We start from the raw sequence: 24,150 nt of genomic DNA on the forward strand, positions 1-24,150 counted from the left end.
GAAAGGAAGATCGGCGACACCTTTATGTACTCATGTCGCATACGGACCCTACCCTCTCGCTTTGGCTCAAAAGGCGCCGAACCGTCAGACATGAGGAATGCTCACCCGAGAGAAAGAGAGGTGTTGAAGACCCGGAGTAGCCCTAGAGAGCGATCACCTTGACAAAGAGAGCATGCCAGCTCGACCACATCGCCAAAGATCTTGGACACCAGAGCGTAGCGGGAAAGCCACCGGGTATAGCTGCAAGGTACGGGGCGGCACGCCAACAAAAAGATAGAGGAGAGATGAGGCAGACACATCGACCACTGAAGAGAAGAACCGGGAGCCCCCCAACCAATGACGCATGGCAGCCGCCGAGAAGGGGAAACCTTTCCCGTCCATCGGAACGAATATGTTGTACTACTGGACAGATCCACGGATGCAAATTCCATGGATGAGTGCTCAGGTGATCGAAGCAGAGGAAGAGATCATCAGCAGTGCAAGCTTCTTGGTGGTAGTCTTACATCAGAGGAAGCAGAGTCAACGGTTTTCCAGTAGCTGAGAAAATCAGAGGAAGCAAAGGAAGGGATGGATAAGATACAAGTTCTCAACTATGTAATCTAGTCGCAAGTGTGTAGCTACAAGTTTTCCAGTAGTGCGAGTAAGATTCTGAATTTGGCCATTAATTAGTGTGCATTATGATCACAATTGATCAATTAATGCAAGGGACCGTTTTAGATAGTAAAAGCATTTTTTTAGAAAAGGAGGATGACCCCCGGCCTCTACATCTGGGAGATGCATGCGCTCACTTTATTGATTATTCTTGAGGATCTTACAAAGTATTACAACAATATGTCTGAATTCGTCGTCTTGACAACATATGCCACTACTCCTATAGCTGGGCCAAATACCCAGACCACTCACCATAGCCTATCATCAAAAGCCAGAAGCCCCACCCGAGCCACATACCGGGTCTGGGGCATAAACTGGTCTGACGCACTCACATATGTCATCGCCGCCATCTTTCACAGGTCCGTCTTCAGAGCAGACATTCATGCTTGTGCCTTGTCAGGACACTCTGCCATCGACGCCACCATGACGCCAGACAACTACCTCCTCCTGCGCGAGTCCATCACTGCACATCGGGCGCCGAGTCTCCACTGCGCCACACCGCCGAGATTCGTCATCATCAATGTGTAGGATGAAGCACCGCTCCACCAAAAAAGCCGCCCACTGGTCCCTCTATCCCGTGTACGCCTCCAAGAATGACGCCCCCAAGGAGGAAGCGACACCAATGTGCCGCCGTCATCCGATCTACTGATCTAGGGTTTCCCCCGGAGGTAGCGGATAGAGGTCTGGAGCTTCTCCACGGCGATGCCTTCAAGAAGGTAATACACAAAAGAGTGCCGCCAACGTCGGTCTTGGCATCAAGACGAGAACGAGGTTTTCACCCAGATCTGCTCAAAAAACTTCCATCAAGCATCGTGTGCACGGGTCGCCGCCGATCTGAGCCGCCGAACATCGAGCAGGCCGCACCGGCCAGATCCGATCTGTCCGGAGGGCAAACCACGCATGACGCCAACCCAACCACCAGGCCCTCCATGCCGCCACCGCCAATCCGAGGTCAGATGGTCTGTCGCCGCAAACCCTGCCACCGTCGCCGAACGCAGCCAAGGCTGTTGCCCGAAGCAGAGCCGGCTGCCGCACCCGCCACCATCGCCGCCTAGGCTAAGGCGGCCGCCGCTGGAAAGCAGGCCCGCCACGCCACGCCAAGGCTAGATCGGCCGTTCCACCACATGTCGTGGGGCTCCGCACCACCCCCATGGCGCAAGAGAGAGGGAAGGACCCCGCCACCACCGTCAGCCCCCAGGCTATAGGTCGGCGGCGTCCTTCGATGGCGGCGGAGGGAGGAATGGAAGGACGGGGAGCCCCCGGCGGCTAGGGTTGCGATCCCGCCCGAGTCGCCCGAGCGGGGCGACGCGGGGGGTGTTCTCCGATAGTAAAAGCATTGGATCTGATGTATGCAAGCATCTGCCACCAGCTCTATTTCTATGTTTTCATCTGTTGTATGTTCCCTCCTAATAACAGTTGATCCTTTAATGCAAGGGATTTTGGTAAATTTAATAGCGTTGGACCTGATTAATGCACACATCTGACACTAAATTTAACAGTGTCGAAAGTCGTCCAAACCTACCTGCAAAAGTTGAAGTCATTTCAAGAATGTCCAAAAATATACCATGTTTAACAGAGGGTGTTCGGTTAGGCCAGAAGGGTCCACTTCAAAACTAGTTGTTTAAGGGTCCACTTCAAAACTAGTTGTTTTTCGACATCTATTAGATGGCCTTCGGTTTTTTCCACCAGCTTATATGACCACTTCAAGACATCATACTAAGTTGTTTAGATTTTTGACAAGTTTTGCATTGTATGTGGTTTTTTTGGTGAAAAGGGGCATATAAACGGTCGGGCATGTCACAATGTATAAACGTTGTCGGAAGTTGTTTAAATCTGTCATGGATGATATGTTCGTGCCAGACTATTGCAAGAAGTTGGGGTCATTTATTTATTCATAGTCCAAAAAAAACACCAGTTGAGAAGAGTGTGCTAGACATGTGCATATGTGAGCATGTAGTTTTTCCTAATTTGAATGCTTCTGTTATTTGTAATTTTTGTCATTATCAATCAACATGAACATTTTCTTATGTCCTAACCGTTTTTTGAAATTTGTCAACGTTTTCTTTAAAATTGTGTATGCAAATTTTACAAACGTGAACATTCTTTTCAAAATTGCTAACAAATTCTCATCAATCCATGAAAATTTTAAACAAAAATAGCAAACAATGTACATTAAAAATAATGTTATAAATGAAACATTCCTCGGCTTGGTGGGAAAAAAATGGAAACAGGAACATTTATGAAATTCTAGAATATTTTTTAAATTATAAACAATATTTGAAAACAAGAACATTTTTTGGTATTCCAAATAATTATTTTAATTTTTTGAACAGGTTTAAAAAATAATAATAAATTTTAAAAAGGAGAAAAATGAATTAACAAAAAAAGAGAAGAAAAACAAAACAATAGAAAATAAAAAAATGCTTAGGCCTTGCCTGAATTAGGCGACAACATCGCTCATGGCGGGCGCCTATGGGGCCGGCCCAAGTGTTCACAGACTAAAAAAAGTTTATCGGTTTTGAAAAAAATATGTTCATGGATTTGAAAATTTTCACACATTTTTAAAAAATATTCATGAAAAAGCTACAACAATAGTTTGAGAAATTGAAAAAGATTCTCAAATTCAAGATAAATTTCACGAATTTGTTTTTTTATTGTAAAAAGTTCACGCATTTGAAAAAACAGAAAAAAGGAAAAAGAAACAAGGAAAAAATTATAATAAAACAGAACAAAACCCGGTTTAGGAAAACAAAAAAAACCCGGAAAAAGGAAAACCATTTCGTCTCAAGTATGTCGCGCCCTACCGGTTAAGATGCTTAACTCTGAATTGAAGGTATAACACTCTTAGTGCACAATCAGCTGAAGCAATTGCTCTTCGCTTTCGGCTACGACTGGTTTATGCAGTGAGGTGCAGGAATGTTGAAGTAGAATCAGACTGTGAAGAACTGGTACATGCATGTAATGGAGAGACAGAAATTTGGAGCCCCTACTCAGCTACCCTTGCTGATTGTTTTCATCTGCCCATGACATCCCGAATATTTCTTTTGCTCATTGTCCGAGAGAAGCAAACAGAGTTGCACATTTTCTAGCTAGGCGATGCTATGATTCAAAAATATGTGAAGAGTGGTTAGATGAGATGCCTTCTTTCTTATTACCTCATGTAATCTTTGATGTAACACTTTCCCAAATTAAATAAAATGCCACAAGGCTTTTCCCTCAAAAAAAAAAACTCTGAATTGAAGGTAGAAAGTTAACAGAGCGAGCGACTACACGTAGTAATCGGAAGCCATTATCCCTGAGCTTCCAACATGTCATGTTAGACAACCTGGTCTTGGACTCGGATTCAAAAACGAAAGTGCGCGTTTTAGCTCTTCCTGGGCCGACTCGGATTCAAATTCCTTGCCGCCACCTCTCTGTCTTCCGCGTCCCTGTTTTCTTTTCTTGCTCGCCCCCGTTTCCCCAAATCCCGATCCATCTCACGTCGCCCTCCGGTCAGCCTCCCTCCATCCATCTTCCTCTCCCTCCCAACGTCGGATCATTGCTCTCGCGATTGCACGGCCGCGACCATGGGCGGCACCATGGTGCTCCCGTCGTCTATGCTCCCGCGCCGTAGCGCCGCCGCCGCCGCCGACCTGCACTCCTACTCCTCCCGCGTGCGCGTGCATCCCGCCTTGATGGCGAACCCCGCGGCTGCCAAGAAGCCAAAGCGCCCCGGATCCGTGCGCGACGAGCAACCGCGGGCGAAGCACGTACGTGGTGCCTGCTCGGGAGGCGAGCTCCATGCCGCGGTCACCGCCACCGCCAACATCAAGAGCAGCAAGCTTCCGTGTCCCAGCAGCGGCAAGGATCCGAAGAGTCCGACGTGCCTCCACCCTTCCGGGATCAAGAACCAGGTCGCCGAATCTCCGGCGAGCGCAACGCAATCGAAGCCGCAGATCAGCATGCGAGAACTGATCGAGAAAGCTCGCCTCACCATGGCTCTCCTCGACAAGGCTCGCTCTGCCTCCCAAGAAGAGGCCACCCGTCGGCGCGAGATCCAGCGCAGCAGAGCGGAGGCCCGACGAAAGGTGGAGCAGATGGCGAACACCGTGCAGTTCAGCGACCCCTGGATCCATCACTTCGACGTGACCAAGTCCCCTGAGGAGCTTCTCCAAGCAAGACAGCAAGCATGGCGTTATCAAGCTCACCTCATCGAGATGGCTCGTCGACGGGGCTATGCTCAAGCGATATAAATCCACCAATGTGTGTAAGACAATAGAATTAGGGGAACCGGCTCAACCCTCTAAGGGTGGCCTGTCTCATATATATATATATATATATATATATATATATATATATATATATATATATATATATATATATATATATAATGAAGGGGTACAAGTTACATCATACATATGTGTACGTATACAACTACAGAGACTATACAGTCTAACACCCTCCCTCAATCTTAGTCACTTCCTAAAGAATCTAGAAGAGTAAGATTGTGCCTACAAGTCTCGAACTGTGGAAGAGGTAATGGCTTGGTGAAGATGTCTGCAAGTTGATCCTTGGAAGAGATGAACTTGATCTGTAGTTGCTTCTGAGATACCCGTTCCCGTACAAAATGATAGTCCACTTCAATGTGTTTCGTTCGGGAATGGAATACCGGATTAGCAGATAGGTATGTAGAACCGATGTTATCACACCAAAGAATAGGAGGCTGTGATTGAGATATTGCCAACTCCTGAAGCAAAGACTGTATCCAGATAACTTCTGCAGTTGCATTAGCCACAGCCTTATACTCAGCTTCAGTACTGCTACGTGAAACAGTAGCCTGTTTCCGAGCACTCCAGGCGATCAAGGTAGAATCAAAGAACACAGCATAGCCCCCCGTGGATCGCCTGTCATCCGGACTGCCAGCCCAATCCGCATCAGAATACGCCGAGATGACCCCAGAGGGATTCGGTCGAATGTGCAAACCATAGGACAACGGAAACGAATGTAGCGCAAGATGCGCTTCACCGCAGACCAATGAGTATCACGAGGTGCCTGAAGATACTGACATACTCTGTTGATAGCAAAAGAGATATCAGGACGTGTGATCGTCAGGTACTGCAACCCACCAACAATACTCCTGTACTGTGTCGCATCAGTAGAAGGCAGGAGGTCACCATCGACAGCAGTAATCCTGTCAGTAGTAGACATAGGAGTAGTAGTCGTTTTGCACTTAAGCATCCTAGCCCGCTGCAACAGATCCAAAGAGTACTTCTTTTGTGTCATAACAAGACCACTGGAAACAGAAGCAACCTCGACACCAAGGAAGTAGTGAAGCTGCCCAAGATCTTTGACCGCAAAATCAGCACCAAGAGATCGAACAAGAGCAGCAGCAGCCGACTGAGAGGAACTGACAAGGATAATATCATCCACATAAACAAGCAGATACATGGTGACTTCAGGCCTCTGGAGAAGAAATAATGAGGAGTCAGCAGATGATGATGCAAATCCATGAGCACGAAGGGCCGTCGCAAGACGAGCATGCCAAGCACGAGGAGCTTGCTTCAGACCATAGAGTGCTTTAGTGAGCCGACACAGATAATCAGGATGACCAGGATCAGAAAACCCTGGAGGCTGCCGCATATATACCTCCTCTTCCAGAACACCATGGAGAAAAGCATTCTGCACATCCAACTGACGAAGAGACCAACTCCGAGTAACTGCAAGAGAAAGAAGAAGCCTGATAGTAGTAGGTTTAACCACTGGACTGAAGGTGTCTTCATAATCAAGACCATAACGCTGCCGAAAACCTCTAGCAACCAGCCGCGCCTTGTAGCGCTTAATAGAACCATCTGAATGCTTCTTCACTTTGAAAACCCATTTGGAATCAATGACATTCACACGGGGTGGTGGCGGTGAAGGAAATATGCCCTAGAGGCAATAATAAAGTTATTATTTATTTCCTTATAATCATGATAAATGTTTATTATTCATGCTAAAATTGTATTTACCGGAAACATAATACATGTGTGAATACATAGACAAACATAGTGTCACTAGTATGCCTCTACTTGACTAGCTCGTTAATCAAAGATGGTTATGTTTCCTAACCATGAACAAAGAGTTGTTATTTGATTAACGAGGTCACATCATTAGTAGAATGATCTGATTGACATGACCCATTCCATTAGCTTAGCACCCGATCGTTTAGTATGTTGCTATTGCTTTCTTCATGACTTATACATGTTCCTATGACTATGAGATTATGCAACTCCCGTTTACCGGAGGAACACTTTGGGTACTACCAAACGTCACAACGTAACTGGGTGATTATAAAGGAGTACTACAGGTGTCTCCAATGGTCGATGTTGGGTTGGCGTATTTCGAGATTAGGATTTGTCACTCCGATTGTCGGAGAGGTATCTCTGGGCCCTCTCGGTAATACACATCACATAAGCCTTGCAAGCATTACAACTAATATGTTAGTTGTGAGATGATGTATTACGGAACGAGTAAAGAGACTTGCCGGTAACGAGATTGAACTAGGTATTGGATACCGACGATCGAATCTCGGGCAAGTAACATACCGATGACAAAGGGAACAACGTATGTTGTTATGCGGTCTGACCGATAAAGATCTTCGTAGAATATGTAGGAGCCAATATGGGCATCCAGGTCCCGCTATTGGTTATTGACCGGAGACGTGTCTCGGTCATGTCTACATTGTTCTCGAACCCGTAGGGTCCGCACGCTTAAGGTTACGATGACAGTTATATTATGAGTTTATGCATTTTGATGTACCGAAGGTTGTTCGGAGTCCCGGATGTGATCACGGACATGACGAGGAGTCTCGAAATGGTCGAGACATAAAGATTGATATATTGGAAGCCTATGTTTGGACATCGGAAGTGTTCCGGGTGAAATCGGGATTTTACCGGGTTACCGAGAGGGTTACCGGAACCCCCCGGGAGCTATTTGGGCCATAGTGGGCCTTAGTGGAAAAGAGAAGGGGCTGCCCTAGATGGGCTGCGCGCCCCCCCTTCCCCTAGTCCTATTAGGACTAGGAGAGGTGGCCGGCCCCCTCCTCCTCTTTTCCCCTCCGAGGAATCCTAGTTGGACTAGGATTGGAGGGGGAATCCTACTCCCAGAAGGAGTAGGACTCTCCTGCGCCTCCCCCCTTGGCCGGCCAGCCTCCCCTCCTCTCCTCCTTTATATACGGAGGCAGGGGCACCTCTAAACACACAAGTTGACACAAGTTGATCCACGTGATCGATTCCTTAGCCGTGTGCGGTGCCCCCTGCCACCATATTCCTCGATAATACTGTAGCGGAGTTTAGGCGAAGCCCTGCTGCTGTAGTTCATCAAGATCGTCACCACGCCGTCGTGCTGACGGAACTCTTCCCCGACACTTTGCTGGATCGGAGTCCGGGGATCGTCATCGAGCTGAACGTGTGCTCGAACTCGGAGGTGCCGTAGTTTCGGTGCTTGATCGGTTGGATCGTGAAGACGTACGACTACTTCCTCTACGTCGTGTCATCGCTTCCGCAGTCGGTCTGCGTAGGGTACGTAGACAATACTCTTCCCCTCGTTGCTATGCATCACATGATCTTGCGTGTGCGTAGGAAATTTTTTGAAATTACTACGAAACCCAACAGTGGCATCCGAGCCTAGGTTATTGATGTTGATGTTATATGCACGAGTAGAACACAAGTAAGTTGTGGACGATACAAGTCATACTGCCTACCAGCATGTCATACTTTGGTTCGGCGGTATTGTTGGACGAGACGACCCGGACCAACCTTACGCGTACGCTTACGCGAGACCGGTTCCCTCGACGTGCTTTGCACAGAGATGGCTTGCGGGCGACTGCCTCTCCAACTTTAGTTGAACCAAGTATGGCTACGCCCGGTCCTTGCGAAGGTTAAAACGGAGTCTATTTGACAAACTATCGTTGTGGTTTTGATGCGTAGGTGAGATTGGTTCTTACTTAAGCCCGTAGCAGCCACGTAAAACATGCAACAACAAAGTAGAGGACGTCTAACTTGTTTTTGCAGGGCATGTTGTGATGTGATATGGTCAAGGCATGATGCTGAATTTTATTGTATGAGATGATCATGTTTTGTAAACAAGTTATCGGCAACTGGCAGGAGCCATATGGTTGTCGCTTTATTGTATGCAATGCAATCGCGATGTAATGCTTTACTTTATTACTAAACGGTAGTGATAGTCGTGGAAGCATAAGATTGGCGAGACGACAACGATGCTACGATGGAGATCAAGGTGTCGCGCCGGTGACGATGGTGATCATGACGGTGCTTCGGAGATGGAGATCACAAGCACAAGATGATGATGGCCATATCATATCACTTATATTGATTGCATGTGATGTTTATCTTTTTATGCATCTTATCTTGCTTTGATTGACGGTAGCATTATAAGATGATCTCTCACTAAATTATCAAGAAGTGTTCTCCCTGAGTATGCACCGTTGCCAAAGTTCGTCGTGCCCAGACACCACGTGATGATCGGGTGTGATAAGCTCTACGTCCATCTACAACGGGTGCAAGCCAGTTTTGCACACGCAGAATACTCAGGTTAAACTTGACGAGCCTAGCATATGCAGATATGGCCTCGGAACACGGAGACCGAAAGGTCGAGCGTGAATCATATAGTAGATATGATCAACATAACGATGTTCACCATTGAAAACTACTCCATCTCACGTGATGATCGGTTATGGTTTAGTTGATTTGGATCACGTGATCACTTAGAGGATTAGAGGGATGTCTATCTAAGTGGGAGTTCTTTAGTAATATGATTAATTGAACTTAAAATTTATCATGAACTTAGTCCCTGATAGTATCTTGCTTGTTTATGTTGATTGTAGATAGATGGCTCGTGCTGTTGTTCCGTTAAATTTTAATGCGTTCCTTGAGAAAGCAAAGTTGAAAGATGATGGTAGCAATTACACGGACTGGGTCCGTAACTTGAGGATTATCCTCATTGCTGCACAGAAGAATTACGTCCTGGAAGCACCGCTGGGTGCCAGGCCTGCTGCTGGAGCAACGCCAGATGTTATGAACGTCTGGCAGAGCAAAGCTGATGACTACTCAATAGTTCAGTGTGCCATGCTTTACGGCTTAGAATCGGGACTTCAACGACGTTTTGAACGTCATGGAGCATATGAGATGTTCCAGGAGTTGAAGTTAATATTTCAAGCAAATGCCCGGATTGAGAGATATGAAGTCTCCAATAAGTTCTATAGCTGCAAGATGGAGGAGAACAGTTCTGTCAGTGAGCATATACTCAAAATGTCTGGGTATAATAATCACTTGATTCAATTGGGAGTTAATCTTCCGGATGATTGCGTCATCGACAGAATTCTCCAATCACTGCCACCAAGCTACAAGAGCTTCGTGATGAACTATAATATGCAAGGGATGAACAAGACTATTCCCGAGCTCTTCGCAATGCTGAAAGCTGCGGAGGTAGAAATCAAAAAGGAGCATCAAGTGTTGATGGTTAACAAAACCACTAGTTTCAAGAAAAAGGGCAAAGGAAAGAAGAAAGGGAACTTCAAGAAGAACAGCAAGCCAGTTGCTGCTCAAGATAAGAAACCCAAGTCTGGACCTAAGCCTGAAACTGAGTGCTTCTACTGCAAGCAGACTGGTCACTGGAAGCGGAACTGCCCCAAGTATTTGGCGGATAAGAAGGATGGCAAGGTGAACAAAGGTATATATGATATACATGTTATTGATGTGTACCTTACTAGAGCTCGCAGTAGCACCTGGGTATTTGATACTGGTTCTGTTGCTAATATTTGCAACTCGAAACAGGGACTACAGAATAAGCGGGCACTGGCAAAGGACGAGGTGACGATGCGCGTGGGAAACGGTTCCAAAGTCGATGTGATCGCGGTCGGCACGCTACCTCTACATCTACCTTCGGGATTAATATTAGACCTAAATAATTGTTATTTGGTGCCAGCGTTGAGCATGAACATTATATCTGGATCTTGTTTAATGCGAGACGGTTATTCATTTAAATCAGAGAATAATGGTTGTTCTATTTATATGAGTAATATCTTTTATGGTCATGCACCCTTGAAGAGTGGTCTATTCTTACTAAATCTCGATAGTAGTAATACACATATTCATAATGTTGAAACCAAAAGATGCAGAGTTGATAATGAAAGTGCAACTTATTTGTGGCACTGTCGTTTAGGTCATATCGGTGTAAAACGCATGAAGAAACTCCATACTAATGGACTTTTGGAACCACTTGATTATGAATCACTTGGTACTTGCGAACCGTGCCTCATGGGCAAGATGACTAAAACACCGTTCTCCGGTACTATGGAGAGAGCAACAGATTTGTTGGAAATCATACATACCGATGTATGTGGTCCGATGAATATTGAGGCTCGTGGCGGATATCGTTATTTTCTCACCTTCATAGATGATTTGAGCAGATATGGATATATCTACTTAATGAAGCATAAGTCTGAAACATTTGAAAAGTTCAAAGAATTTCAGAGTGAAGTTGAAAATCATCGTAACAAGAAAATAAAGTTTCTACGATCTGATCGTGGAGGAGAATATTTGAGTTACGAGTTTGGTGTACATTTGAAAAACTGTGGAATAGTTTCACAACTCACGCCACCCGGAACACCACAGCGCAATGGTGTGTCCGAACGTCGTAATCGTACTTTACTAGATATGGTGCGATCTATGATGTCTCTTACAGATTTACCGCTATCATTTTGGGGTTATGCTTTAGAGACGGCCGCATTCACGTTAAATAGGGCACCATCAAAATCCGTTGAGACGACGCCTTATGAACTATGGTTTGGCAAGAAACCAAAGTTGTCGTTTCTTAAAGTTTGGGGCTGCGATGCTTATGTGAAAAAGCTTCAACCTGATAAGCTCGAACCCAAATCGGAGAAATGTGTATTCATAGGATACCCAAAGGAAACTGTTGGGTACACCTTCTATCACAGATCCGAAGGCAAAACATTCGTTGCTAAGAATGGATCATTTCTAGAGAAGGAGTTTCTCTCGAAAGAAGTGAGTGGGAGGAAAGTAGAACTTGACGAGGTAACTGTACCTGCTCCCTTACTGGAGAGTAGTTCATCACAGAAAACTGTTTCAGTGACACCTACACCGGTTAGTGAGGAAGCCAATGATAATGATCATGAAACTTCAGATCAAGATACTACTGAACCACGTAGATCAACCAGAGTAAGATCCGCGCCAGAGTGGTACGGAAATCCTGTTCTGGAAGTCATGCTACTAGATCATGATGAACCTACGAACTATGAAGAAGCGATGGTGAGCCCAGATTCCGCAAAGTGGCTTGAAGCCATGAAATCTGAGATGGGATCCATGTATGAGAACAAAGTATGGACTTTGGTTGACTTGCCCGATGATCGGCAAGCAATTGAGAATAAATGGATCTTTAAGAAGAAGACTGACGCTGATGGTAATGTTACTGTCTACAAAGCTCGACTTGTCGCAAAAGGTTTTCGACAAGTTCAAGGGATTGACTACGATGAGACCTTCTCACCCGTAGCGATGCTTAAGTCCGTCCGAATCATGTTAGCGATTGCCGCATTTTATGATTATGAAATTTGGCAGATGGATGTCAAAACTGCATTCCTGAATGGATTTCTGGAAGAAGAGTTGTATATGATGCAACCGGAAGGTTTTGTCGATCCAAAGGAAGCTAACAAAGTGTGCAAGCTCCAGCGATCCATTTATGGACTGGTGCAAGCCTCTCGGAGTTGGAATAAACGTTTTGATAGTGTGATCAAAGCATTTGGCTTTATACAGACTTTCGGGAGAAGCCTGTATTTACAAGAAAGTGAGTGGGAGCTTTGTAGCATTTCTGATATTATATGTGGATGACATATTACTGATTGGAAATGATATAGAATTTCTGGATAGCATAAAGGGGTACTTGAATAAAAGTTTTTCAATGAAAGACCTCGGTGAAGCTGCTTACATATTAGGCATTAAGATCTATAGAGATAGATCAAAACACTTAATTGGACTTTCACAAAGCACATACCTTGACAAAATTTTGAAGAAGTTCAAAATGGATCAAGCAAAGAAAGGGTTTTTGCCTGTGTTACAAGGTGTGAAATTGAGTAAGACTCAATGCCCGACCACTGCAGAAGATAGAGAGAATATGAGAGATGTTCCCTATGCATCAGCCATAGGATCTATCATGTATGCAATGCTGTGTACCAGACCTGATGTATGCCTTGCTATAAGTTTAGCAGGGAGGTACCAAAGTAATCCAGGAGTGGATCACTGGACAGCGGTCAAGAACATCCTGAAATACCTGAAAAGGACTAAGGATATGTTTCTCGTATATGGAGGTGACAAAGAGCTCATCGTAAAAGGTTACGTTGATGCAAGCTTTGACACTGATCCGGACGATTCTAAATCGCAAACCGGATACGTGTTTACATTAAACGGAGGAGCTGTCAGTTGGTGCAGTTCTAAACAAAGCGTCGTAGCGGGATCTACATGTGAAGCGGAATACATAGCTGCTTCGGAAGCAGCAAATGAAGGAGTCTGGATGAAGGAGTTCATATCCGATCTAGGTGTCATACCTAGTGCATCGGGTCCAATGAAAATCTTTTGTGACAATACTGGTGCAATTGCCTTAGCAAAGGAATCCAGATTTCACAAAAGGACCAAACACATCAAGAGACGCTTCAACTCCATCCGGGATCTAGTCCAGGTGGGAGACATAGAGATTTGCAAGATACATACGGATCTGAATGTTGCAGACCCGTTGACTAAGCCTCTTCCACGAGCAAAACATGATCAGCACCAAGGCTCCATGGGTGTTAGAATCATTACAGTGTAATCTAGATTATTGACTCTAGTGCAAGTGGGAGACTGAAGGAAATATGCCCTAGAGGCAATAATAAAGTTATTATTTATTTCCTTATAATCATGATAAATGTTTATTATTCATGCTAAAATTGTATTTACCGGAAACATAATACATGTGTGAATACATAGACAAACATAGTGTCACTAGTATGCCTCTACTTGACTAGCTCGTTAATCAAAGATGGTTATGTTTCCTAACCATGAACAAAGAGTTGTTATTTGATTAACGAGGTCACATCATTAGTAGAATGATCTGATTGACATGACCCATTCCATTAGCTTAGCACCCGATCGTTTAGTATGTTGCTATTGCTTTCTTCATGACTTATACATGTTCCTATGACTATGAGATTATGCAACTCCCGTTTACCGGAGGAACACTTTGGGTACTACCAAACGTCACAACGTAACTGGGTGATTATAAAGGAGTACTACAGGTGTCTCCAATGGTCGATGTTGGGTTGGCGTATTTCGAGATTAGGATTTGTCACTCCGATTGTCGGAGAGGTATCTCTGGGCCCTCTCGGTAATACACATCACATAAGCCTTGCAAGCATTACAACTAATATGTTAGTTGTGAGATGATGTATTACGGAACGAGTAAAGAGACTTGCCGGTAACGAGATTGAACTAGGTATTGGATACCGACGATCGAATCTCGGGCAAGTAACATACCGATGACAAAGGGAACAACGTATGTTGTTATGCGGTCTGACCGATAAAGATCTTCGTAGAATATGTAGGAGCCAATATGGGCATCCAGGTCCCGCTATTGGTTATTGACCGGAGACGTGTCTCGGTCATGTCTACATTGTTCTCGAACCCGTAGGGTCCGCACGCTTAAGGTTACGATGACAGTTATATTATGAGTTTATGCATTTTGATGTACCGAAGGTTGTTCGGAGTCCCGGATGTGATCACGGACATGACGAGGAGTCTCGAAATGGTCGAGACATAAAGATTGATATATTGGAAGCCTATGTTTGGACATCGGAAGTGTTCCGGGTGAAATCGGGATTTTACCGGGTTACCGAGAGGGTTACCGGAACCCCCCGGGAGCTATTTGGGCCATAGTGGGCCTTAGTGGAAAAGAGAAGGGGCTGCCCTAGATGGGCTGCGCCCCCCCCCTTCCCCTAGTCCTATTAGGACTAGGAGAGGTGGCCGGCCCCCTCCTCCTCTTTTCCCCTCCGAGGAATCCTAGTTGGACTAGGATTGGAGGGGGAATCCTACTCCCAGAAGGAGTAGGACTCTCCTGCGCCTCCCCCCCTTGGCCGGCCAGCCTCCCCTCCTCTCCTCCTTTATATACGGAGGCAGGGGCACCTCTAAACACACAAGTTGACACAAGTTGATCCACGTGATCGATTCCTTAGCCGTGTGCGGTGCCCCCTGCCACCATATTCCTCGATAATACTGTAGCGGAGTTTAGGCGAAGCCCTGCTGCTGTAGTTCATCAAGATCGTCACCATGCCGTCGTGCTGACGGAACTCTTCCCCGACACTTTGCTGGATCGGAGTCCGGGGATCGTCATCGAGCTGAACGTGTGCTCGAACTCGGAGGTGCCGTAGTTTCGGTGCTTGATCGGTTGGATCGTGAAGACGTACGACTACTTCCTCTACGTCGTGTCATCGCTTCCGCAGTCGGTCTGCGTAGGGTACGTAGACAATACTCTTCCCCTCGTTGCTATGCATCACATGATCTTGCGTGTGCGTAGGAAATTTTTTGAAATTACTACGAAACCCAACAGGCGGAACAAGAGTCCATGTCTTGTTGCGGAGAAGAGCATGATACTCCTGCTCCATAGCCTCTCGCCAATGAGGTATACTCAAAGCAGCCTCATACGTACGAGGCTCAGAGGAAGGATCCGCATGAGCAGCAGCCATACAGGCAGCCAACCAAGCAACAGTCCCATCATGTCGTTGTTTGGGCTGGAAAACACCACTGCGACTCCGTGTATGTGGTCGTTGAGGGACCACAGTAGGCACAGGAGCCGGAGAGGACTCTGGTGATGAAGGCGGCGAGGGCGAGGACGACTCGGCTGGCGACGGAGAGGCCTCAGAGAGGACCGGTGAGAGCACACCGGAAGCCGGTGAGCTCGGCCCAGGCGAAACCGGCGAGGAAGGCCGAGGAGGCGACGAGACCGGTGTGGCCGAGCGAAGCGGCGAGGCCGGCTCAGGAGCCAGGGGCACCGAGGCCAGCGGAGCCAGGCGCATCGATGAGCCGGAGCCATGCAGCGCCGGGCTGCATGGCGAGGGAACCAGCCCGGGCAATGCCGGCCTAGAATCCACTGGCAAGGGAGTCATGGCAGGCCAAAGCAGCGAGACCGGCCCAGAGGCCAGGGGCGTAGAAGCATGCGTCGCTAGGGTATCGACCGGACGTGCATGGGCACGGGAGCCGAGGCCATGCAAAGGCTCAACATGATCGTCGTAAGCCGCTGGTGATGCCGACGAAGGAGGCGACGGCGCCTCTAAAATTTCCAAACGAGCCCCACGTCCAGGGCCTGCACCATGGTTAGGCAACAATATAGGAGAGTATGCAACATCATCAAATTGGTCAGCTGCAACAGAGGATGAATGCAAAGAGGGTGGTTCAACAGTGGACACAGGAAGCTTGGCAAAGGGAAAAACATGCTCATCAAACACGACATCCCGAGATATATAGACACGATTGGTGGGAACATGAAGACATTTGTATCCTTTATGAAGAGAGCTATAGCCCAGAAAGACACACTTTTTGGAGCGAAACTCAAGCTTGCGCTTGTTATACGAGCGGAGATGTGGCCAGCAAGCGCACCCAAAGACCTTAAAAAGGGTATAATCAGGTTGTTCATTAAGGAGAACCTCAATGGGAGTCTTCATATTCAAAACACGAGTGGGAGTACGGTTTATGAGAAAACATGCAGTGCTGAAAGCATCACTCCAGAACTGAAACGGAACCGATGCATGGGCCAAAAGAGTAAGACCAGTTTCAACGATGTGACGATGCTTACGTTCGACAGAACCATTCTGTTGATGTGTATGTGGACATGCTAAACGGTGAACTATCCCAAGCGACTGAAAGAAGGAGTTGAGGTTGCGATATTCACACCCCCCCCAATCGGACTGAACATGAACAATTTTGTGCTTGAGAAGACGTTCAACATGTTTTTGAAACTGAACAACAATGTCAAACACATCAGATTTGCGTTTAATAAGATAAAGCCAGGTAAAGCGACTATAAGCATCAACGAAACTGATATAATAATTGTGACCACTGACAGAAGTCTGAGCAGGACCCCACACATCTGAAAACACAAGTTCTAAAGGATGTTTCACCTCACGACTAGACTCCGAAAAAGGAAGTTGATGACTCTTCCCCTGCTGACAAGCATCACACACTGCTACATCTTTATTACTAGACACACTAGGAAGCTCATGACGATGCAAAACATGACGAACGATAGGTGTGGCCGGGTGACCAAGACGAGCATGCCACTGTGATGAAGATACCCGAACTCCACTGAACACGCGAGCGACTGCAGGATGCTCCAGACAATAGAGTCCCTAGCACAACCGCCCGCTAAGAAGAATGTCCCTCGTGCCCTGATCCTTAATAAAAAGATCAAAATGATGAAATTCACAAAGCACATTATTATCACGTGTAAGTTTAGGAACAGAAAGAAGATTACGTGTCACAGAGGGAACTCTAAGCACATTACGAAGTTGAAGACTCCTATTTGCATGCCTAGTGAGAAGAGATGCTTGACCAATATGAGATATATGCATACCTGCTCCATTTGAAGTGTGGATTTTGTCGGAGCCATGGTAGGGTTCGCGAGTATGGAGCTTGCCCATCTCACTCGTCAGATGCTCCGTGGCCTCAGAGTCCATGTACCAGTGGGGATCAACAGAGTAGGACTGAGTGTGCCCTTGCTGCTTGGTGGACACTGGGCGATCCGCCATGGCCACCTGACGCGCAAAGTTGCGCGTGTCCTTGCCATCATTGCCAAGACCCAGAAAGCTCTTCTGAAAGCGTTTGTGGCACTTAGAGGACCAGTGCCCCTCAACGCCACATAGTTGGCACACGCGCTTACCACCAGCCCCCGGTAATGTCGCGGTAGCAGGGGGGCCGAGGCAGGTGGCGATGGCAGCCCCGAAGCAGTCCTCGATGATGAAGAAGGGCGGCCACCCTTGGTGGCAGCGTTGGCCGAGAGGGAGCCCCCACTGCCCCTGGAGCGGCGCGACTCGACCCGCTGTTCCGTAAGAAGGAGGCGGAAAAAGACCTCATGCGCCATCATGGGGTTTGAGTTGCCCCACTCGTTCATGATCTCGACCAAGGCGTCGTACTCCTCATCGAGACCATTGACAATGAACGAGTTAAACTCGGAGTTGGTGAGGGGCTGTCCGATGGAGGCCAACGTGTCGGTAAGGCCCTTGACCTTGTTGTAGAACTCGGTGGCCATGGAATCCAGCTTTTGACACTCACCAAGCTGGCGATGAAGCGCGGAGACACGAGCCTGTGACTGCGCCGCAAACGAGCGCTCGAGGATGGTCCATGCCTCATGAGACGTCTTGGCGAAGACAACAAGTCCGGCAACAGCCGGAGTGAGCGACCCCTGGATGGAGGAGAGGTTCGCCTGGTCCTGCCCTGTCCAAACACGGTGTGCCGGATTGTAGACTGGGCCGTGCACGCTATCCACCAGCGCAGGAGGACAGGGGAGAGAACCATCGACGTAGCCCAGGAGATAATGACTCCCGAGAAGCGGGAGAACCTGCGCACACCAGAAGATGTAGTTGTCTGCCGACAACTTGATGGGACTGTTGCTTGGTTGGCTGCCTGTATGGATGCTGCTCGTGCGGATCCTTCCTCTGAGCCTCGTACGTATCAGGCTGCTCTGAGTATACTTCATTGGCGAGAGGCTATGGAGCAGGAGTATCATGCTCTTCTCCGCAACAAGACATGGCGGCGGTGCGATCTGAAGGACAGCGGCGGCGCAGCGCATATGACAGGAACCGCGGCGGCTAGGTTAGGGTTTTAGGCGGAAGCGTGTTTACCTAGACTGATACCATGTAAGACAATAGAATTGAGGGAACTGGCTCAACCCTCTAGGGTGGCCTATCTCATATATATATAATGAAGAGGTACAAGTTACATCATACGTATGTGTACGTATACAACTACAGAGACTATACAGTCTAACAATGTGTGCCAAGTGATCGAATCAGAGCAAGAAATCATCAGCGGTGCAGCCTTGTTGGTAGTCTTACATAGCTGAGCAACGCAGATGAAGCAGAGTCTGCACTCTGCAGTGCTAGTGTTGCTTAGCGGAGCAAAGCAGAGGAAGCAGACTCGCTAGTGCTAGTGCTAGTGTAGTCTTGGTTGCAAGTGTGAGTATTTCACTGGCATGTTTTTCAGTAGTGCGAGTGAGATTCTTAGTTTGGCCATCAATTAGTGTTCATTATGATCACAATTGATCAATTAATGCAAGGGTTTTGTTTCATGTAAAAACATTGGATCTGATCAGTCTGATGTATGCAAGCATTTGCCATTGGATCTCTTTCTATGTTTCCATCTGATGTATGTTCCTCCTATTAACATTACCATGAATAATAGCATGCACACGATTCCACCAAGAAATTCTTTTGTGAACTATTCCAAGTGACTGTATTTCAGGAGAGGAACAGATATGTGTGCTCTACTCCCTTGAGAAAAGTATACACCTCAACAATGCACAATTTATTTGTCGCATCAAGAAGGCGCCAAAATGCATGTTTCCTGAATCATACATGCATCACTGTTACCAACAGCTCATGTATACTTGCTGTCTGAATTTTGCAACTGCTGCAAATTTCGTTCAGTACAATTGCTGTATATGCCAGAACAGTTTCATGTCACACTGCAGAGCAAATCAATACTTGCCGCAACTCATGTATACTTGCCAAATTTGGCAAATTTCGTTCCACACAAATGGTGCCAGTATCAAATCAAACCACATGTCACGTCATAGAGGAAATGCATACTTGACGACAATGGCAATATCTGAATTCACATATTCACTGACTTAAACCCACTGGATTAGAAGGGAATTTACAATGCCTGATACATAATCTGAAATTATAGTAACAGCTTCAATCAATTACAAGGGGAAATTTTGGCAACATTCACAGGTGTTGCAGTTCTTCCTCTTCCTCGGCACCTTCAAGCGTCATCCGCAGCTTTTTTCCTCCTGCAGCGAAATCAGGAGTGCCCATTTTTGACACGCTGGGAAATGACATGACCAAGGAGGAGAATAATCAATACTTCAAAGTGGCACGGAGGAGAAGAATCAATAATTGAAACAAAAGAGAAAGGGCTTACCCATGGTTTTTATCCATTGCATTTTGCCGATCAATACTTCAAAACTTCCAGCAAGACATTCAAAATACTAGCCATCGCGGTCGGTGTGACGCTACTGATAATAGTTCTTACCCTATGACAGCCCGCACACTGCACGTCAAACCGGGAGTACCTTCTTTAGAGGCTATGGAGTACCTTCCCTGTACAACGTGGGAGGTGATGAACAATCCGGTCACGGTCAGTGTTGGCCCGAACTAGCGAGTAGCTAGTTGTCCGAGGATCAACCAAGTCTAAACTACAGCTAGTGTAAACTAGTAGAGCACATGGTGCTGCTCACACACACACACTAGTAGTGAAGCTGGTACACTTATGAGTAGAGGAGGAAACTGAAGTGGCTTGTTTCCTTGATTTGATCGGAATGGAATGCTACAACCGGATGGGGTGCAGCCTCTTATATAGTGCTTATAAACCGACTATGGGCTAAAATATCTGCTAGCTCTTAGCTAAGCACTTACGTCACAGACTTACCTTAACTAGTAAGCTACGGCTTCTTACCGACTTGCCGACCTGCAGCTGTGTATGGCTATGTTGCTGCTGTTTTCACTTCGTAGCTAAGTTACTACTGCCGACATGCAACTGTACCATTTTACTTCTAGGCTAAGTAATTTCTACTGCTGCCGCTCCATGGAAGTTACCCGAGACAAGGTTTAACTCAACAATCTCCCCCTCAACCTTGTCGAAGGAGCTTCGTGTCGATGATCCCGACCTTGTCGCGCAGATTCTGGAATCGGACGCGGCCAAGTGCCTTCGTCAGGATGTCTGCCTTCTGCTCACCAGTCCGGATGAACTCCACGATCACCGTGCCTTTCTCGACGCAGTCACGTATGAAGTGATAGTGGAGATCGATGTGCTTGCTGCGGTCGTGAAGCACTGGATTCTTACAGAGGGAAATCGCCGACTTGTTGTCGACGAAGATGAGCGCAGGGACGGTGTCCTGATTCAGCATCTCGCCAAGAAGGCGAGCAAGCCAAATGCCTTGACAGGCCGCTGTAGCTGCTGCGATGTACTCCGCCTCGCATGAAGATACGTCGACAACTTTCTGCCTCACCGATTGCCAGCTGACGGGACTGTTCCCGAGAAGGAACAGTATGCCCGAGGTGCTCTTTCGGGAGTCCACGTCACCAGCATGGTCGGAGTCGCTGTACCCGACCAAGCTCTCGCCGTCGCCACGACGATACACGCATCCATGCGTGAGCGTACCCGCGATGTACCGAAGCAGGTGCTTGACGGCAGCGAGATGATCGCTTGCCGGGGCTTCCATGAACCTACTCAGGTACCCGACAACGAACGTGATGTCCGGTCGGGTGTGCACGAGGTACCTGAGGCTCCCGATGATGCTGCGATAGAGTGTAGCATCCACCGCCTTCTCGGAGCTATCCTTGCTGAGCTTCAGCCGTGCCTCCATTGGAGCGTGCACGGCATGGCAGTCCTTCATGCCTGCCATGTGGTCGAGTGGGCCTGGTGCAGGTTGAACCCACGGTTTCAATCCATTTTCCTTTTTTTTCTCCTCAAACCAAACCGCCCCGATTCAGTCCACTTAACTTCTCGGTCCACCCCGCTCCAGCCCATTATAAATTTAGCAACCATTTCAGCCCATCCAAACGAGACCATGTACCCACACCAAAACATCCAGTTCAACCCGCCCCATTCCCAGATTGAAGTGTGTCCATATCACCAGGGCTCTCTCCACATATGGTTCCAATCAAAATGGCCAAAATTGTTTATTTTCTGACAGTGACTGCTATAACAGCAGAGAAACTTGTACTTCAATACATACTGGTGGTAGGATAAAATAAATACAACATGACCAACCATACTTACCCAGCAACCCGCGTATTCTTGTAGGTACCCTTCTCTCAAGAGTTGACTTATAATTTTATCATTTGCAGTACACACCCAGTTTCAACTACTTGCAGAAATTTCAAATTAGTTGATTGCATCCATTTGCACGGCTTCAGACTAAGTCACTGCTCCTCTTCAGTCTTCAGCTTCCAAAAGTATAGCTTTCCTCAAAACAAGAGGAAATCTTAGCTACCTATTTGCACATGTTCATCCAGTTTACATAAGGCGCCGAGCCATTGAGTACCACACCATCATCCGATTCCTGTTTTCCTCATGGCTTCAGTACTAAAAATCTCAGGCGGTTTTTAGTATTGTTCAGAGCAGTACAACTAGCCAGATGGTTTTCAGGCGAGATTCATGAGAACACCCTTCCTCGCCCAGAAACAGAAAAGTTTATCCATGCCTTTCCTTGGACTTGCTGCTCGCCTCCTACTCTTCTTTGCCTCTCCTACCAGCTTCTGCACGGAGCAGGAGAGTAGCTCTCTCATCAACTTCCTAGATGGGCTCATGCCAGATGGCAACGGTGATCTCAACGATTCATGGGTGAATGGTACAGACTGCTGCAAATGGGAAGGCATCATCTGCAGCAGCGATGGGACAGTCACAGATGTCTTGCTGGCCGCCAGAGGTCTTAAAGGGGGCATCTCGCCATCCCTCGTCAATCTTACAGGCTTGTTGCACCTAAACCTGTCCCATAATTCGCTCGAAGGCAGTCTACCAATAGAATTAGTTTTCTCCAGAAGCATTATTGGCCTCGAAGTCAGCTTCAACCACCTCAAAGGTCATCTACAAGAGATGCAATCCTCAAACCCCAGCCTTCCTCTTCAGGTACTGAATATCTCAAGCAATTCCTTCACAGGACAGTTCCCATTAACAACATGGAAGGTGACGAAGAATCTGGTTGCTCTTAATGCAAGCAATAACAGCTTTACAGGACAAATACCATCTTCTATCTGCATCAATGCCCCATCATTTGCGATGCTTGATCTCTCATATAACCAATTCAGCGGCAATATTTCTCTGGGGCTTGGCAGTTGCTCTATGCTGAGAGTGCTCAAAGTTGGCCACAACAACCTTACTGGAGCTCTCCCTGACGGACTCATCAATGCTACCTCACTGGAGCACATCTCTTTAGCAAACAATGATTTGCAAGGAGTTCTTGATGGTTCCCATATATTCAAATTAAGCAGTCTGACTGTCCTTGATCTTGGATCGGCTGGTCTCAGTGGCACGATTCCAGCTTCTGTCGGCCAGCTAAGAAGATTAAAGAAACTCTAGTTGGATCACAACAATATGTCTGGTGAACTGCCATCGGCCCTAGGTAACTGCTCAAATCTCGGATACATTACCCTCAGAAACAACAGTTTTACCAGGGATCTTAGCAAAGTCAATTTCACCATGTTGGATCTGAGGACAGCTGATTTTTCATTGAACAACTTCACTGGTACAATTCCTGAAAGTATCTACTCATGCACCAACCTAGTTGCGTTACGCCTGGCTTTCAATAAATTTCATGGCCAGTTCTCACCAAAGCATTGGAAATCTCAGGTCCCTCTCCTTCTCAATTACCGGCAACTCTTTTACAAATATCACAAATACACTTCAGATGCTCAAGAGATGCAAGGATCTCACCTCCCTGATGATGGGAACCAATTTCAAGGGTGAGACCATACCACATGATGAAACATTTGATGGTTTTGAGAATCTTCAGGTATTGACGATAGATAATTGCCCATTGACTGGACAAATACTCTTTGGATATCAAAGCTTGCAAAATTGGAGATGCTAGATTTATCATTAAATCAACTCACTGGACAAATACAATTCTGGATTGATGAACTGGGCTTCCTGTTCTTTCTAGATATATCAAGCAACAAACTTACAGGGGATATACCAGCTGCATTGACAAAGATGCCAATGTTACTATCAGAGAGAAATGCTGCCAAGTTGGACACAAGGTTCCTTGAGTTGCCTGTATTTTGGACACCATCACGTCAATACCGGACGGTGCTTTTCCCAGCAAATTGTGTCTGGACAACAATAATTTTACTGGTGTAATTCCCCCTGAGATTGGTCAGCTACAAATGCTCGACATCCTGAATTTAAGCTCCAATAGCTTAACTGGTGAAATACCACAAGAAATCTGCAACCTCACAAACCTGCAAATTCTTGATCTGTCGAACAACCAGCTCACAGGTGAAATAGCACCAGCCAGCCTGGTAACCCGGCGGAAACTGCATTTTAAACTTCTTTGTCATAATTTCTTGTGTATGCGTGTGTCGATCTTGGTCCTTGGCTGATTGATAGGTTGATTCTGATCAAGTGCAAGGTTGTAAATGTTCCATCGGATACCTTGTAGCAAAATCATGTCCCTCCCTTTCTCATCCAAAGGCCCATAAGC

General features: G+C 46.7%; 1 long non-coding RNA gene and 1 pseudogene across 1 annotated transcript; one reads left to right on the forward strand and one right to left on the reverse strand.

Moving 5' to 3' along the window:
* Positions 1-19,568: 19,568 nt before the first annotated feature.
* Positions 19,569-20,264, reverse strand: LOC123148519 (uncharacterized). Its single transcript, XR_006473968.1, has 2 exons — positions 19,869-20,264; positions 19,569-19,772 (listed from the first exon to the last, which is right to left on the reverse strand). It is a non-coding gene; the product is annotated as an uncharacterized lncRNA (long non-coding RNA).
* Positions 20,265-22,148: 1,884 nt separating this feature from the next.
* LOC123148521 (receptor-like protein 2) lies at positions 22,149-24,109 on the forward strand (annotated as a pseudogene).
* The last annotated feature ends 41 nt before the right edge of the window (positions 24,110-24,150 follow it).

Source organism: Triticum aestivum, chromosome 7A, assembly GCF_018294505.1.
Source record: "Triticum aestivum cultivar Chinese Spring chromosome 7A, IWGSC CS RefSeq v2.1, whole genome shotgun sequence".
NCBI classification, from domain to species: domain Eukaryota; kingdom Viridiplantae; phylum Streptophyta; class Magnoliopsida; order Poales; family Poaceae; genus Triticum; species Triticum aestivum.